This window comes from Suncus etruscus, chromosome 1 (genome assembly GCF_024139225.1).
Source record: "Suncus etruscus isolate mSunEtr1 chromosome 1, mSunEtr1.pri.cur, whole genome shotgun sequence".
Classification (NCBI taxonomy): domain Eukaryota; kingdom Metazoa; phylum Chordata; class Mammalia; order Eulipotyphla; family Soricidae; genus Suncus; species Suncus etruscus.
In genome coordinates, this window is record NC_064848.1 from 157954110 (window position 1) to 157972182 (window position 18073).

Below are 18073 nucleotides of genomic sequence, written 5' to 3' on the forward strand. Positions count from 1 at the left end.
TCTGCTGTGACCTAGAAAAGGGAATGGGGCACCAACAGGTATTGTAAGCAAACCAAAAGACTGATCACTAGAAAGAGCTCCACACAGCCCTATCTAAGGCCAGGGTCCTCATACCATAGCTCTTGTTTTGGATCTGCTTTGGGAGTTCCGTTGCTACTATACATCTTGAGCAGGTGAAAGGTATCTTCTTTTTTATTTTTCTTCTTTTTATGGATTTTGGGCAACACCCAGTGATGCTCAGGGGTTACTCCTGGCTCTGTGCTCAAAAATTGCTCTTGGAGTGGGGGACCATATGGGACGCCGGGGATCGAACCGAGATCCATACTGGGTCAGCTACATGCAAAGCAAGTGCCCTACCACTGTGCTACCATTCCAGCCCAAAAGGTATCTTCCTTTTTTTTTTTTTTTTTTTGGTCCCCCAATTCACAATACAGACCAGGCAAAGGGCCTGGGTTAAGGTGTATAAGGGTGCATTTACTGTACCTCCTCTTTCTATACAGTCAGTGTAAAGAACATAGCCTGTGGTAAGAATTGGGAGGCCCGAAAGGTATCTTCTTAACTGTCTGTAATCACAAAGAGTTGTGGCAAACAGAAAGGAAAGAGAAAGCAGCAGAGAGTAAGAAAGAGACAGAAACAGAAAAGCAGAGAGAGGCAGAGAGAGAGAGAAGCAAGTGCAACATGGCAAACTAGAACCAGACATGAGATAGAAACTCCCAGCAGAGAAGCACCAAAGCACTGACAGATGTGAACAAAGGTATCTTCCCCTTACTGATGTCTTCTGAGGGCTAAAGAGATGATGCTTCGGGGCCGGGCGGTGGCGCTGGAGGTAAGGTGCCTGCCTTACCTGCGCTAGCCTAGGAGACGGACCGCGGTTCGATCCCCCGGCGTCCCATATGGTCCCCCAAGCCAGGAGCGACTTCTGAGCGCATAGCCAGGAGTAACCCCTGAGCGTCACCGGGTGTGGCCCAAAAAAAAAAAAAAAAAAAAAAAGAGATGATGCTTCAACATGCTGGAGCATAACACCAGGAACTGATTCCTCGCACAGCAAACTCTGCAGGGATCAATCCCCAAGCACTGCTTGGGTTTAGAAGCAAAATCAAAACAATAGGACCAACGAAAGCTCGCCCAAAGAGGTGAGCAGAGTCTGGATGATGAGCCAGGAAGGCAGCAGTCTCACACCAGCAGGCAGAGGGCTGGCACACTGACCTTTCTGGTGCAAGAGCAGGAGGAGATGCATCCAGCCCCACTGTGCAGCCTCCCCTGGGGGAGGTGGCAAGTTGTTCAGGCAGATGAGAGAGGGCAAAAAGAGCAGGGCGCCCTGGTTCCATGGCAACAGGCCACCAGAAAGGACTCAGATGACATCCATCTCTTCTCTAATCACTGCTTTCGATGGGACCCAAAAGTCTGCAAATAGTAGCACCCCCCTCCTTCCCAAAGTGGGGAGCAGCCCAAGGGAGAGAGGTCAAAATGTAGAGAAAAAGGGAAGCAGGGAGGCTGGTCAATGAATGATACAGCTTGAAATATCAAGCCTGTTCCAGCTTATGTCTTCAGGTTTCCCCAGCCACTATCTCCCTTCTTACAGGCCACCCTGAACTGCAAACCCAGGTTGCCCCACCATTACAGATTTACTAATCCTGGCACTGACATAGCCCCACTCACTCCACAGGCCTGGTTCCTCCATCCTTCCTCTGCCTTCTGCCAGCCTGCTCTCATCTCCCTCCTGCCCTCTGTTCCCTCCCCCTGTCCTGTCCTCCCCACTGACTGTGGCTCAGGCCAGTGCCCACAACCATCTGCCGGCTCCAAATGCCAGCAGCAGCCCTCCCTGTACTCTTGCAAGCTACTTTCAAGCTGCCTGCTCTCCTTCGCTGCCTCTGCCCAATGCTTGGCTCCCATGTCCTGTCAGAAGCAGAGTCCAGGGAGAGGAACATCTGAGCCTACTCAAGGCCAGAGCATTGCTGGCACCAAGTCAACAGCATGTGAAGCTGAACTATTCAGGGGGTCTGGGAAAGTAAAAGTGAGCTTCGGTTCAACATGGAACTGACCGGCCCAGAGGGGGTCTGTCCCTTGAGCCCTAAGCCCCAGATCTGACCAGCCAGAGTTTTCAGAAATCAACTTCCCTAGCCTCCAGCTTTATTTTAGTTTTTATTTGTTCTGAGCCACACCCATTGATGTACAGGGCTTACTCCTGGCTCTGCAGTCAGAAATTAATCCCGGCGGGCTCAAGGGACTATATGCCACTGATCAAACCCTGGCTGGTCACATGCAAAGCAAAAGCCCTATTCACAATACTATTTCTCTGGCTCTCTGAGCCCCCTGGGATACCTTGTCAACTGAAATACAGCCCTGAACACATACCCAACACTGAGTTTGCAAATGTAACATGGATTAGGGATGGCTCCGTGTGATGAAGCACCAGCCTTACAAATTCATGACCCAGTTCTGCCTCACCCATGCCCAGAGCAATCCTGAAGGCACCACCATGGTAAGTGCAATCTTTGGCATACAATGAGAGTGTAGGAGAACGTGAGTGTTGTAGCCAGGGGTCGGACCCAAGCAAGCACTACCACCAAGTGTGGGAGTACTGGAATCTAATGTGCAACCAACATCCCCCCTGCCTTGTCATCATATCGATAAAAAATAAGGACAGGGGCTTAAACAATATTTTTCATTTCATGAGTTAAAACATGTCATAAAGGGGCCGGAGAGATAACACAGCAGTAGAGCATTTGCCTTGCATAGAGACGAACCAGGAGAAACCCAATTTGATTCTCTCGAATCCCATATGGTGCCCCAGCCTGTCAGGGGCGATTTCAGAGTGCAAAGCCAGGCGTAACCCCTGAGAGCCGCTGGGTGTGGCCCAGAAACCAATCAATCAATGAAGTTTAAATTTTTCATACTTTTATTTAATAAATTAATTAATGCATTATTTCCCATGCACAAAACTCAGATAAGGAAAGTGAGACTCTGAGATGTGTTATTGATTGCCCAGAGTCACTCTATGTATAATATGTTTCTGTGTGCTCCTTAAAGCTCATTGAGCCCAGGTTTCACTCCAACCCCTGGGGCAGTGACCAGGGGTGCAGGCTATAGCAATGTGAAGTGAGACATGCTTCATTCTAGGTTGCATGGGACTCCTTGGGGTTGTGTTGTGCCCTTATGAGTCCATATGGCCTCCTTCACATAAAGTCACCCTTGTGAAATGGGGTACGAGGGGAAATGGGAGTTGACTGGAAATGCTGCTCATTTCACTCCCTGACAGGCAGTTCTGAAATGAATTCCATAGAAGACCCATTCTCCCCAAGGTGGTGGGACCTCATGTAGTAATGCCCTTCATGTGACTTCTCCAACTTCTCCTACAAGCCTTGTCTCTCCCCTGCTCTTGGTTTAATCATGGAGGATAAGTTTGTGGGGCTCTTGGTTCAGGAATGAGGTGCAGATTCAAAATCAGGTCTGAGTGACAATAGGCCACGGGTACCAGGGACCCTTTCCCTTGAAACCACATACCACAGGGATCAGCCACACTCGGCACAGATAGGCTCCTGGAACAGGGAGGAGGGCTGGGACAGCATGAGGCCCATCTCTCCTGGAGCCAAGCCACCTCCACCACACTTTTTCCAGACCCTCTGCAACAGGGCAGGTCCACCAGCCCCAGCAGCCTCCTTCAGCCACATCCCAGCCCTCCTCAATGTCCTGGAAGCCAGGGAGGCCTGAGAAAGCCAGGTCTGAGCAGTCAGATCTAGCAAACAGCCTATGTCCCACTCCTGGGACTCACCCCCATATATGCACACACCTGCTTGAGAGGACATACAGGCTTAGCCCTTCCTGTCACAGAGATGTGTTGGGATTTTTTTCTGAGGGAGCAGCTCAGGTACAGGTCCTGAGTCACTCCAGCAGCCCAACCCAGGCAGCTTCTGTTTACTCTTCACCCCATAGCAGGAAGCAGGGAAGGGATTGGGGGGGGAGGGGCTCCTGCTCCTCTCTCCATGGGAAACTGAGGTCCATAGGGCATAAGAGATGGGCTCAGGGTTACAAAGCATGGAACGAACTGGGGAGCCCTGGCACCAGGCCCAGGAACCCTATTGTGCCCTATGGAGATGGCTCTGATGGGAGGAACTGGGCAGAGGCAGAGCTCAGATCCCACTTGCATGTGAATGGGGGCGCGCAGACATGTTAGAGGGTGAAGGGGAAGCTACAGGAAACAGATGCTAAGAAAGATGCCTCCCCACCCCATATCAGGTCTAGACATGCAGCAGCTGGTGGTGGCGGTAAAACCAAGCAGAGGCTCCACATTGCTGAGGTTCCCTGAACATATATACCTCAGCCAGGACTGGCACCCCCAACTCAGCCACCTGGCAGGTCTAGAAGTGAGTGGCAAGCATCCCCTGCCCCAAAGGTCCACCAAGGCCTCTCCCCGGCATCACCACACACGGTCCTAGCTCCCCATGCTCCCGGACAAAGGCACAGGTTGGAATGAGGATGGGGTGGGGGTCCTTTAGGGGGAAAACAAAAACAATGCAAGATAGCCCGGACCCAGGATCCTTCTGGACTCCCTCAGACTGACGGCTTCTGGCTTCTCCCACCACCTGTAAACAACTGAGGACTGACTGACACCTCGGTGTGTTTCTCCAGCCAGATACACACACGCACACACACACACACACACACACACACACACACACACACACACACACACATACACACGGCTTGGGAGAGGCGAGTGCGCAATGCCCCACCACCTGCAGATCTCTGCGCCCAGGCACCCCACTTCCCAAACGTCCCCCTGGTGCGCGGGGCGGCTCAGGGCACCGCAACGTGGGCTCGCACACCCGTTCGCGCGGGCTACGTGTCTCTTTGCAGACACACGCACTCACATTCGAGACCCAGCTCCACTTGCACGCCAAGTCCCACCCAGCCAGCCCTCACCCTCGGATCCAGGCTGCCTGCGGGATTGCCCCCTACAACAGCCCCCCGTCCCACTGACCTTCGGGGCCACCTGGCGCCCAGGGATCACTCCCCAACGTGTCCGCAGTGGCCACCGCGACAGGCGGCGGCGCGCGCTCAGCCCAGTGCCACGGCCCGCAGGCAGCGCCGCCAACACCGTCTGGGTCCAGACTCCGGCCCCCTCCTCGCGGCCCCGGGCCCCCCTCGCAGCCCGCCCAGTCGCGTGCACCGTCACCGTCACCGCGGCACACGCGCACACGCGCGCAGCCAGCCCCGCGCTCCGCACGCACAAAGCTGCGCGCCCGAGCCGCCCGCACACCTGCCCGACGCTCCGGCGCCTCCCGAGCCGCGCGCGTGGCCCCAAAGCCCGGTGGGGGGAAGGAGGACCTTGGGGGGTCCACCCGGCTCTCCAGATTCCCGGGCCACTGCCGCCACCGGCGCCCCAAGTCCCAGAGGCCCACCCGCGCGCGCCTGGGGAGCGTACCTGTCGGGGAGGATTGGGGACCACCCGGGGGCGACCAGGGCGAGGGTAGTTGGGGAGGAGGGAGGTCTACGGACTGGACCGCCAACGCTCTGGGTAGGCGCGCGTTGCCAACGCCTACGGACTGACTGCCCAAGGCGGCTTCTCGGGAACAAAGGCGCTGGGCGGGGCGGCGGCACCCCAGGGCCCCGGGGAGAGAGAAAAGGGGGAGCGGCTCACCTGCTCCCCCGGCGTGGCTGGAGGACAGGGCAAGCCAGGGCTGTGGGAAGGGGCTGGCAGGATGCGCGTCCTCTAGCTCTGAGTGCGGAGAACTAGGGAGGGGGTGCGCCCGTTCTCTGTACTTGGAAATGGGAGACCAGACCCGAAGGATGGCTAGAACCCCTGAAACTTCCCCTGTGCTGGACCTGGAAGCCTGCTCAATGCAAAGTCTCCCAGTTTCTGACAAACCAAGAAGACACCTCAACTACCAGAGCTTGTTAGAATGAAGGGTCTTCAGGGCAAACTCTAGGAGTGCCCATGGAGGGCTGCTGCCAAGCAGAGCCTGCACCCCTCAGTGACTGGAAGTTCATTCAGTCCTCCCCGCTGTTCTGAGTGCTAGAAAACTCTTTCCTTAATAGCACTAAGTGACTTTCTTCATCTAGAATAATCCTAGGGCCTTGAACTTGCTGTTTCCCTTGCAGGAATATTCTTTCCCCCATGCATTAACACCCCTCGCCGGCAGCTGCTCCTTATATCTTTAGGGAGTCAGTGCATATGCCAGCTTCGCAGGAGACCTCCCAGAGCTACACACACACACACACACACACACACACACACACACACACACACACACACATTTACTATTTGTTGTTGTTGCTGCTGTTTGTTTTAGGCAACACTCAATTGTGCTCAGAGTATACTCCTGGCTCCGTCTGTGCCCAGGGATCATTCCTGGCAGTGCTGGTATACTGGGGATTGAACCTGGGGCTGGCCACTTGCAAGGCAAATGCCATCTCCTCTGTACTGATACTCAGGCCCCTCACTAATTTACTCTGGATCTCAGTACCCTGCTTTAGATGCCTCCTTGGCTGTCTGTTCACCCTGGAAAATTCTCTTACACCTGTGTCTGTAACCCAATGAAATTGTGTGTCCAATGGAGACAGGACCAGTACCTGCTTTACAAGGAACCATAACCCCAGGGCCTGAGCCAGAGTAGAGCAGAAGAAAGACTGGCAGGACTGACCAGTCTGTTGCACTCTTTCAGCAGTCTGTCCAATCAATCTCCTTACATGCAACTTGCCCTGGATAATATCCAGCAGTGTTGGGCAAAGGAAAGAGGCCCAGTCCCTATCTACCCAATGAGTAAGCAAACTGAGAACTCTTATGATTTGAGTCTTAGAGCAATGGGATCTCCCTTCCCCAACTCCATGTTCTGCCCTACACAGCGTTTTCTTAAAATCTCAACATGAGGTTATACCTCGGTTCTAAGGTGACTGAACTCTCAGCAGCACTCATTCACTCAAGCAGCTGCCCAGATACAGACAGGATTAGAGGCCAAAATCTATTACTATTTTATCCCTTTTATTCTCTTACTATTTTCTTTTCTTTTGGGGGAGCTGTTGAGGGAAAGATACAGAAGTACTCAGGGTTTATTCCTGGCTCTGCACTCAGGGATCACTTGTAGGGCAGTGTTCTGCCACTTTGTGGCAGAGCTCAGGGGACCATAGACTGCTGGGGATCAAACCTAGGTTAACTGCATGCAAGGCCAGCACTCTACCAACTATACTATCACTTCAACCACTTCTATTTTCTTTTTTTTTTTTTTTTTGGTTTTTGGGCCACACCCGGTAACGCTCAGGGGTTACTCCTGGCTATGTGCTCAGAAGTCGCTCCTGGCTTGGGGGACCATATGGGACACCGGGGGATCGAACCGTGGTCCGTCCAAGGCTAGCGCAGGCAAGGCAGGCACCTTACCTTTAGCGCCACCACCCGGCCCCACTTCTATTTTCTTGAGGAGCCGTATCTGAACCAAACCACCTCAGTCTTGGAACAAGCCTCCCCATCCACTGAGAGCCTGTTCCCACCACAAGCTCCTGGTGACCTGAGTAACCTTTCCCAGCATGCTTGATTCCTGATGCTTCCAGCTAGTGCCTCTATATTCTGGATCCCCTTTCTTGGACTAATGCCTCCGAATACAGCAGAGTTCTGGGCACCCCACCTGGGTACTATTGGCAATAAACAAGGGACAGAGAGCAGAAGAGGATACACTGAGACAGCATTAGTAGCCAGATAGGAAAGGAGAAGCGCCTTTTATCAGAGGGCACTTAGTATTCAATAGGGCTTTGATACTGTCATAAACTGAAATCCTGGCCCTTCACAGCCACATTTGACCAACATGTCCTCAGGACAATCATGCTGTCCTCTTGGTCTTTCCTGAATGACTTAGAGACACACGCTTGAATTACTTACCCAATCCTTCCCAACAATCTTGCAATCCAGGCAAAAGTTCCCAAATTTATTTGACTTATCTCCCCTTTTCAAAAAAACAAAGTCATTCACTCAGAACCCCCCTGGAAATCTACCTTTAAATGAACAGCAGAATGCCCAAGAGAGAGTATCATGGGTAAGATGATGCTTTGCATGTGGTTGAAACAAGTTTGATCCCCAGCAATCTATAACCCTCCCATGGTCCCCTGAGTATTGCCAGGACTGATTCCTGAGGCAGATCCATAAGTAAGCTTTAAATATATTGGATGTAGGGGCAAAAACAAAACTTAAAATAAAATAACAGCAAAAAGATTCCTACTACCAACCCTGAATTGTGGCCCCCAAAACAAAATTTAAAATAAAATAACAACAAAAAGATTCCTACTATCAGACCCAGGATTGTGGCAGCAAGATAGTGCTACTCTAGAGGCAGGAGACTTAGTACAGTGGACAAGGTCTTGCCTTGTTGCACCTGATTCAATCCTTGACATCCCATATGGTTACCCAAGTCTGCCAGGAGTGAATCCTAAGAGCAGACCTAGGAGTAATCCCTGAGTGTTACTAGGTGTTGCAAAACAACAACAATATAAACAACAATAAAACACAAAAACACAAGATGGTGCTACCCACTTTGGGAGACATGATTAGCTTCTAAGGACTTTTTGCCTTTTCTCTATATTATTTAAAGTTCATCCTCTGAACCCTAGGAACCCACTGCTGGCCTGAGTAACCTTTCCTAGTATTCCTATCACTTCCAGAGCACCACCAAGTCATGGAACTTCTTTGGGTAAAACTGTATCCAGAGTTCCTATCTGCCTTGTTAAGTCCTGATATTTCTGAGATCATCAAGCAGACAGGACTGCTGACAACTGACTGAGCCTTATTTCTGGATTTTTTTTTCTTTTTTTTTGAGAACTATGGGAAGAACATTGCCCTATAAATGATTTTATCTTCACTCACCTGCCCCTAGGGAGGAGGCCTCTGCATTCAGGGCTGTGAGGATCCAACTTAGAAACTGGAACAAAAGGTTTTGAAGGGGAGATGAAAGAAAAGGTCCAGGGTCAGAGCTAGCAGAAGTCTTTGGCAGGGGTATGGCGGCAACATGGCCATCCCTGTGTGGAGGAAGTACAGGCAGGAATGTGGGAACAGGAAATAGAGCCAGGAAAGGGCTTGTTCCCCAGCCCCCCACTCAGACTGTGGGTGTGGGGGAGGAAAGGGAAGGGAAGGCAGGCTGCTCAACAAATATACTGGCTGTCCTGCCTCCTCAGGAGAAACCAGGGGCCCAGTAGGAAAGTACTTGCCTTGCATGTGTTAAGTCCTGGGTTAGATCCCTATCTCCTGGGAAGGGGAGAAAAAGAACTGGCTGGAAGCCCAGGGAGACTCAGTTGTACCAGTTGTACCATACCCCCATGCAGGCTGAGCCTCAGTACCAACGCTACATACTGAGTACCACAAAGTGTTATAGATAAAGTGTGTAAACCCTCTAGTTATTCTAACATCCAACAAAGGGCTGGAAAGGGGCAAATAAAATAATCAATACAATAGACACCATAGGGGGCATAACAATAACATAGTGGGTATAACCTTGCACACAACCCAGGTTTGATTCCCAATATCCTACATGATATTCCAAGTGGTCCGACAGGAGTGGTTCCTGAGCACAGAACCAGGAGAAACCCCTGAGTACTGCCAGGGTTACAAAAAAACAAAAAAATAAGAAAAGAAAAATGGATACCATATAAAAAGTTGAAACCAAAGCCAGAGAGATAGTACAGTGGGTCAGGCATTTGCTTTGCATGCTGCTTACTTGAGTTTAATCCCCTCAACCACACATGGTCCCCCAAGCCTGCCAGTAATGTCCTTGAGCCAGGAGTAAACACTAAGCACCAATGGGTATGACCCAAAAACCAAGTAAAATCAAATAAAAAGTAGAAACCAGTTTATTGATGACATGATTTCACTCAGAATCAATCCTTCAGTTAGCAAGCAAGGAATATAAGGTCAAGCCCATTTTACAGAGGAGAAAGCAATGACTCAGTACACTTGGGTGGGAAAAACACCCAGGCTGATACACCGGAGCCTGAAGTCCCTTCCACCACCAAGGACAACAGTTCCCAAAATGGGGCTTACAGGCTACCTAAATATCCATGGGAGTTGAGGGTGCTGGAAAATGAAGGTTGGGCATCCGGTTCCTTTACCTGGAGGGTGACTCAAGGTCAGCTCGGCTGAGGATGCGGTGCTGCTGGGGGCTGTAGAGCCATTGGAAGGCCGTCAGCGTCCTCTCCTCGATCCGAAACCGCCCTTCATGCACATACCTGTGGACAGGAGGGGAGACAGTGAGAAAGTAGCATGTGGGGCTTTGCAGAGATCCTGCTGGAAGATAGTCTTGCAGGCTGGAAAAAGTTAGGTGAAGAGTGGGGCTGGGCAGGAGAGATAGCACAGGAAGCAGGGTGCTAGCCTTGAGCACAGGCAACCCAGGTTCAATCCCAGGCACCACCAAGCCTCACCCAGAGTAATTCCTGAGTTCAAAGCCAAGAATAACTCCTGAACCTCACCAAATGTGACCTAAAAACAAAACAAACAAACAAATAAAAGTTAGATGAGGGTATCTATCCTCCAATAATCCTACTAATCTGCTGAAAAATCTCAGAGGGGAAAGAGGAGCACTGTTAATGTCTGAGCATGAGGAGGCAGCCACGCGGAGCAGGTTTCAACTCCGAAGAGAGAAAAGCTTTCAGAAATTAGTCATTTGATGCTGAGTGAGTCACTTGGATGGGATGTACATTCTGTCCTGGAAGGTGAGCAAGATATGTAAACAGAATTTAAGATTTTCCTCAAAGGATTTAGGATTCCTGTGATCACTGCAGAAGGCTGGAGTGGGGTTGGGTCAGACATCAGAATGAGATCTTCCAAAGTCTGAGGATCCCTTACTGGTCCCAGACACACTCCAGACACTCTGTTGTTTGGGCAAGATCCAGGATGCTACGCTGGGCCTGTGTGCTATCATGCCCAATTTCCAAGATATGTTAAGGGGAGATGTGAGTGCAGAAAAAGCAGTCTGTTTAATTTAGGTTAAAAGGAGTGGAGGATGCCTCTCCTCCCCCTGCTATCCCCTCCCCCTGCCATATACACAGAGCTCAAAGGGCTGGAGCACATGATTTTCATGGGAATTCTGTGTTCAGTCTTTAGCACCACATAATTTCCCCACCACTAGCACCACCAACATAGCCCCAAAGCACTGTTAAGTAGGACCACCCCCAAAAAGTGGGGGGAAGCAATAAAGTATGAATTAATATTTTCTTATCTTTGCTATAGACAGCCTGGAGATACAAAACCTAATTAAAAAAAAAACTGGGTGGGAGTGGAGGGAAATGGGTGAATGAAGAGGGCATGGGAGAGTGAGTTTTTAACAATGTGTCTTTTCATACTGGCAAGGTATTATCTATTCCAAATGTTTGATGTGTGTGTGAAATGATAAACTGCATAAAGTACTGTGATAAAGTTTGCAGCAGCTGCCTTGATAATTCACAGTCCAAGGGGCCCACAGGCTGGGGAGGGGAGATTATTTCCCAGAAGATTAGGTTGCCGGAGAGCTGAGGATTGTCAATGCTCCTGAGGCCTCTCAGCCAGATCATCTGGCCCCCTGCATGGCTCCCATTGCTCTCCACAACATAGTCTGATAGGTGTTTCAGAAAGATCAGCCCACTACTGAGTAAAAAATGATGAGGCAGGGGCCGGAGAGATAGCATCGAGGTTGAGGTAGGGTGTTTGCCTTGCATGCAGCATGACAACAGTTCAAATCCCGGTATCCCATATGGTCCCCCGTGCCTGCTAGGACCGATTTCTGAGCATAGAGCCAGGAGTAACCCCTGAGAGCTGCTGGGTGTGAGCCCCCTCCCCCTCCAAAAAAAATGAGGCAGTTTGTTAGAGGCCCTTACAAGAGTTTGGAGGGGGGGATTGTGCTGTAGATGGAGACAGGGAAACTCATGTGAATGGAGAAGTAAAGTTGGCTAAGACATGATGTGGATGGGGCCGGAGCGGTGGTGTAAGTGGTAGGGTGTTTGCCTTGCACGCAGCTAACCTGGGATGGACCGTGGTTCAATCCCCCAGTGTCTCATATGGTCCCCCAAGCCAGGAGTGATTTCTGAGCGCATAGCCAGGAGTGGCCCCTGAGCATCACCAGGTGTAGCCAAGAAAAAAAAAAAAAAAAGACATGATGTGGAGGAGAGAGTTGTTCCAAATTCCTGGCTTGTGAACCAGAAAGAGCTTCAAGGACTAAACACCTGCCCAGGTGCCATTCCCAGTAAAATATGGTCCCTCAGGCACAGCAAGGAGTGATCTCCTGCGCACAGAGCAAGCAATAACTCCCAAACACTGTTGTTGTGACCAGAAAACAACGAAGACTGTATTTTTTGTGGGTGCCTAGCTGCTGTGGCAGTCACTGCATAAGGGAAGGCTTAGAAGGAAAGATCAGGCTTCAGTTTGAAGCATGACCCTCGTCTCATACTTACTTCCTGCCCCACAATAAACATCCTCCTGTAAAACCACCACAAGGGGGACAGAGATATAACACAGCAGGTAGAGTGTTTACCTTGCATGCAAATGACCCAGATTTAATCCTAGATATTCCATATGGTCCCCTGAACACTACTAGGAGTGAGTCCTGAGCACAGAGCCAGGAGTAACCTCTGAGCACAGTCAGGTGTGGCATAAAAACAAAACAAATAAAAAAAACCCTGCTGTTACAGGGGCCAGAGAGATAGCACAGAGCTAGGGCATTTGCCTTACATGCAGCAGACCCAGGACAGACAGTGGTTCAAGTTCAATTCCCGGCATCCTATATGGTCCCCTCTGCCTACTGAGAACAACTTCTGAGTGCAGAGCCAGGAGTAACCCCTGAGCGCCACCAGATGTGACCCCCCAAAAAAAAAACAAAAAAAAACCTGCTTCAAGTGGGCCATTGATAGATGCAGACTACCTGGATTCAATTCCCAGGATCCCATATGATCCCCTAAGCCCCACCAGGAGTGATCCCAGAGCACAGAACCAGGAGTAAATACTAAGAACCTCTGGGTGGGTGGGGCCCAAAAACCAACAACAACAACGAACTGGTCAAAACTTAGATCCCCCCAGAAACCTGCTATGATTCATCGAGTTATAGGTTTCCAGTCCTTTCCCCATCCTGGAGACCCACAGGACTCAGTGGAATAACATACTCTTGTCCCATCTGTGGAAAAAGTGACATCAAGGAGATTTAAGTGACTGAACACCATTGTAATTGTGTTACTTGTAACCCATCCCTTCATTCTTCCCGTGTAACTTGATCTTACCTGCAAGACCCATTCCTGGGAGGGGTCTTGCTATGTGTAACTTTACCTGCTAGATGCTCCCATTCCTTGGGAGGGGTCTAAGAAGGTTATAAAAGGTTTTGCCTAAAGGGCAAAAGGGGGACGAAAGATTTGCCAGCATGGAGGTTGGAGGAGACATGGCTGAAAGAAGTTAAGACGCAGGGCAAGCTAAGAATGGCATGTGCTTAAATAGGTTTATGATATAGGCCACACACGTGATGGCCAGGGCAAATAAAACTGATATTTCCTGATGCCTGTCTCTGGATGAGTTTTCTACCTGCCAAGACCACCTGAAGTTGCTGACCCACTGGTTAATGGGGGATGCAGCCACGTGACTGGGGCCTAAGGACAAAGGCCTCCATCCATCCACCAACATCCAAGCCCATCCTAAGGGCTGCCTTACTACATCTGACGCCCAAACAGGGACTAGCCATCCTAAGGGCCTGCCTTACTACATTACTGACTTTGTTGATTTTTTTTTTGTTTGGGGGCTCTACCTATCAATTTTCAGGGATTACTCCCAGCTCTGGTCTCAGGAGTTACTCCTGACAGTGCTCGTGAGACCATATGAGATGCCAAGGATCAAACCCAGACCAACTGTGTGCAAAGCAAATGCCCTATCTACTGTACTGTCACTCTAACCCCATTACTGACTTTAATCTGAATCATTTAAATATACTGTTTTTAAAAATTTGGAGGCCAAAGTGATAGCACAGTGGGTATGGTTTTTGCCTTGCATACGGCTGACCAGGTTTGATCCCTGTTATTCTGCCAGGAGTTATTTCTGAGCACAGAACCAGGAGTAACCCCTGAGCAGCGCTGGGTGTGATCCAACCCTTAGGTACCAAATCATATTCAGCTCTCTGCCAGCCCCACCACCCTGCCTGGCTTCTCCCGCAAGCAAGCAGAGGGGCCTGTTTGTTCCCTCTTTGCAGAAACCCTGACCTGGATCCCACTCTCCAGTTATGTGCAAGTAGTTTTCCACCACAAGGCCCATATTCCTCATCTGTCTACTGGTAGCAGGATCATACCGACTTTGAAAGTCCAGTGCAAGGTCACATTCTTCCCAAGTGGTAAGTTGTCATCCTTGTCATCTTCCTTTTCCATCTTCATCCTGGCCCTCACCAGTCACCAGTTTTATATATTTATTTGGTTTTTGGGCCACACCCGGTGGCACTCAGGGGTTACTCCTGGCTCTGCACTCTGAAATTGCTCCTGGTAGGTTCGGGGGACCATATGGGATGCCGGAGATCGAACATGGGCCTGTCCAGGTTGGCCCCTTGCAAGGCAAATGCCGTACTGCTGTCCTATCACTCTGGCTCCACCAGTTGCCAACTTTAGTGATGTCAGATAAACCCACTCCCTACATTCTCTCCTCTAAGACCCACATCAAACCCCTTGCAACTGGCCAATCCCCTTTCAGAGATGAGTAAGGAGAGGCTCAGAAGAGGAAAATTAATCTGTCTAAGGTTGAACATACAGGAAATACCATAGCCTGTCTTTCTTGTACCTTCAGCCTCTGCATTATTTTCTCCTAACCAGTTCCTTATACACACACACACACACACACACACACACACACACACACACACACACACACACTTCCCTCAGATCAACCTCCACTTCCAAACAGATCTTGTTAGTTCCTCCCTTGCCCCAAAGAATAATAACTCTGTATAGCAAATCAAATATCATACATGTTTCTTTTTTCCTTTTCTTTTTTTTTGGTTTTTTTTTTTTTTTTTTTTTTTTTGGTTTTGGGCCACACCCGGTGACGCTCAGGGGTTACTCCTGGCTATGCGCTCAGAAGTTGCTCCTGGCTTGGGGGACCATATGGGACGCCGGGGGATCGAACCGCGGTACGTCCTAGGCTAGCGCAGGTAAGGCAGGCACCTTACCTTTAGCGCCACCGCCCGGCCCCGGTTTTTGGTTTTTGGGCTACACCCAGCGGTGCTCAGGGATTACTCCTGGCTGTCTGCTCAGAAATAGCTCCTGGCAGGCACAGGGGACCATATGAGACACCGGGATTTGAACCAACCACCTTAGGTCCTGGATTGGCTGCTTGCAAGGCAAACACCACTGTGCTATCTCTCCGGGCCCCATACCTCAGACCCCTCCCATCTTCTTCCAACATTGCATGACACTCACACCCCACATTCACATGTACAGACCCCTGCATTCTTGATTTCTTTGGTCTTCTCCAAACACACCCTCCTTTGTCTGGCCTACACTGTGCTCTGGCCTACACTCCCTCCCTCCATCTCTACCCCAAACCTGCATATCCTGTCCCAACCCTTCAAACCACCAGCTCTAAAAATCAGTCTCTTGGCCCCTTGCCAGGATCCAAATAAACTCCAAGATTTGAGGGAGGCTTTGTTAACCTTGATCACAATATTGCTCAACATTGCCAGCCTGCATATGAGTTATTTATGTGTCGTCTGTCTCCCTGCTCAAGTGCAAAGTCTGTCTAATCTATACTCCAAAATCCCTCATGCAGTCTCACGCAATTCTCTCTTGTCTATTGAACCAGGCTGCTCTAACAGCACAGAGATCTACTCATTATTTTCTAGGGAGGCCTCTTTCACAGAATGCACACACACAGATTATTTCCATTAATGACTCCAGTGTATTCACTTAGTAAACGTATTTGCTAAATTGGAGCATAATAAAAGAGAAAACTAGGGCCAGAGTGATAGCACACCATTAGGGTGTTTGCCTTGCATGTGGCTACCCAGGCCTGACCTGGATTCAATCCCCTCTGTCCCATATGGTCCCCCGAACCTGCCAGGAGCAATTTCTGAGCACAGGTGTAACCACTGAGCGCTGCTGGGTAGGACCCAAAAACCAAAAGAGAGAGAGAGAGAGAGAGAGAGAGAGAGAGAGAGAGAGAGAGAGAGAGAGAGAGAGAACAGTCTCTTTTTTATGCTTTTTAATTTTTATGCTAAATTGAGGCATAAAAAAAGAGAATACCGGGGCCGGAGAGATAGCACAGCAGTAAGGTGTTTGTCTTGCATGCGGAAGGACAGTGGTTCAAATCCCAGCATCCCATATGGTCCCCCGTGCTTGCCAAGGGCGATTTCTGAGCGTAGAGCTGGGAGTAACCCCTGAGCACTGCAAAAACAAAAACAAAAACAAAAAAGAGAGAATACCACCAGTCTCCACATATTTTCCCAATTAACCTGTCATATTAATTAATTAATGCTGATGAAGAGCACACTAAAATAGGCTAAACAATGCAAAAGGTTAGCCTTACAAACCATCATCAGTTATTAACACAGTAGCAAGAACCCACTTCTCAGATTATCTCTGGGATAGTAAGAGTCAAGAGACCTAGGCAAGTTCCTTTCTTTTTTTTTTTTTTTTTTTTTTTGGTTTTTGGGTCACACACAGCAGTGCTCATGGGTTACTCCTGGCTCTGCGCTCAGAAATCGCTCCTGGCAGGCTCAGGGGACCATATGGGATGCTAGGATTCGAACCACCATCATTCTGCATGGAAGGCAAATGCCCTACCACCATGCTATCTCTCTGGCCCCTCAAGTTCCTTTAACCCCATTTTGTTGAGCATTTTTATCATGAATTAGTGCTGTATCTTATCAAATGCTTTTTCTGCATCTACTGATATGAGCATATGATTATTTTCTTTTATTGATATGGCATATTGCATTAACTGACTTGTACATGTTAAAACATCCTTGCATCTCTAGGATGAATCTCATTTGCTTTTTTTGTTTGTTTGTTTTTTGGGTCACACTCGACGGCGCTCAAGGGTTATTCCTGGCTCTGTGCTCAGAAATCGCTTCTAGCAGGCATGGGAGACCATATGGGATGCCAGGATTTGAGCTACTGTTGGTTCTGGGTTGGTCGCTTGCAAGGCGAACACCCTACCACTATGCTATTTCTCCGGTCCCAAACTCATTTGCTTTTTATGAACTTTTTCATAAGTTTTTAGATTCTATCTGTTAGAATGTTGTTGAGGATTTTTTTTTTTTTTTCCGTCACACCCGGCAGCACTCAGGGGCTACTCCTGGCTTGCTCCAGGCTCAGAAATCGCTCCTGGCAGGCTCCAGGGACCATATGGCATGCTGGGATTCAACCCAATGACCTTCTGCATGAAAGGCAAACGCCTTACCTCCATGCTATCTCTCCGGCCCATTGTTCAGGATTTTTCATCTGTGTTCATCAGGGTCAAAGTGATTTGCCCAAGCCCATGGCAAACATCATACTCCATGGGGAAAAACTAAAAGCCTTCCTTCTTTTTTTTTTTTTTTTTAAGCCTTTCTTCTAAGATTAGGCACAAGATAAGGTTTCCCACTCTAGCCTCTTCTTTTCTTTTAAATTTTTAAAACTTGTTTTTTTTTTATTAATTACAAGTCTTTCACATTTTTTTTTGTGGTTTTTTTTTGGGTCACACCCGGCAGTGCTCAGGGGTTACTCCTGGCTCCATGCTCAGAAATTGCTCCTGGCAGGCACAGGGGACCATGTGGGACGCCGGGATTCGAACCGATGACCTTCTGCATGAAAGGCAAACACCTTACCTCCATGCTATCTCTCCGGCCCCGTCTTTCACATTTATATTTAAGGTACATATTGACAGTGAATTAGGGCAATTCCCACCACCAGTGTTGACCTCCCTCTGCCACTGTTCCCAGCATGCATCCCATACCTCTGCCCTTTACCCCTTGGACAGCTAATGTAACAGGTCCCTTTTGTGTATAGCTTGTTGTAGTTTGAATCTCTTGATTCTATTGTTGTTGACTTTGGGTTGGTATTTTGGTCTGATCATTTTTTATTTCCACTCAATGTTCATGAGACTTCTTTGCCCCTGGTACCACCCACT

At 49.4% G+C, this 18073-nt stretch overlaps 1 protein-coding gene, 1 long non-coding RNA gene and 1 other non-coding gene across 4 annotated transcripts in view; 1 reads left to right on the forward strand and 2 right to left on the reverse strand.

Annotated features, from left to right (window-relative positions):
- Positions 1-18073, reverse strand: part of RAP1GAP2 (RAP1 GTPase activating protein 2) — a 263550-nt gene that overhangs the window by 233882 nt on the left and 11595 nt on the right. The window contains exon 2 of one of the 2 annotated variants that reach the window (XM_049782321.1): positions 10087-10203. The gene's annotated coding sequence lies outside the window, so the exon portion shown is untranslated. Of the gene's footprint in view, positions 1-4981; positions 5156-10086; positions 10204-18073 lie in introns of those variants that run through there. The other variant, XM_049782311.1, reaches the window with a different exon arrangement.
- LOC126032109 (small nucleolar RNA SNORA51) lies at positions 410-541 on the reverse strand. Its single transcript, XR_007503817.1, has one exon. It is a non-coding gene; the product is annotated as a small nucleolar RNA SNORA51 (small nucleolar RNA).
- The window catches only part of LOC126021746 (uncharacterized), a 103970-nt gene continuing 100873 nt past the window's right edge, over positions 14977-18073 (forward strand). The window contains exon 1 of the long non-coding RNA XR_007500229.1: positions 14977-15116. This is a non-coding gene — a long non-coding RNA (uncharacterized LOC126021746). The remainder of the gene's footprint in view (positions 15117-18073) is intronic.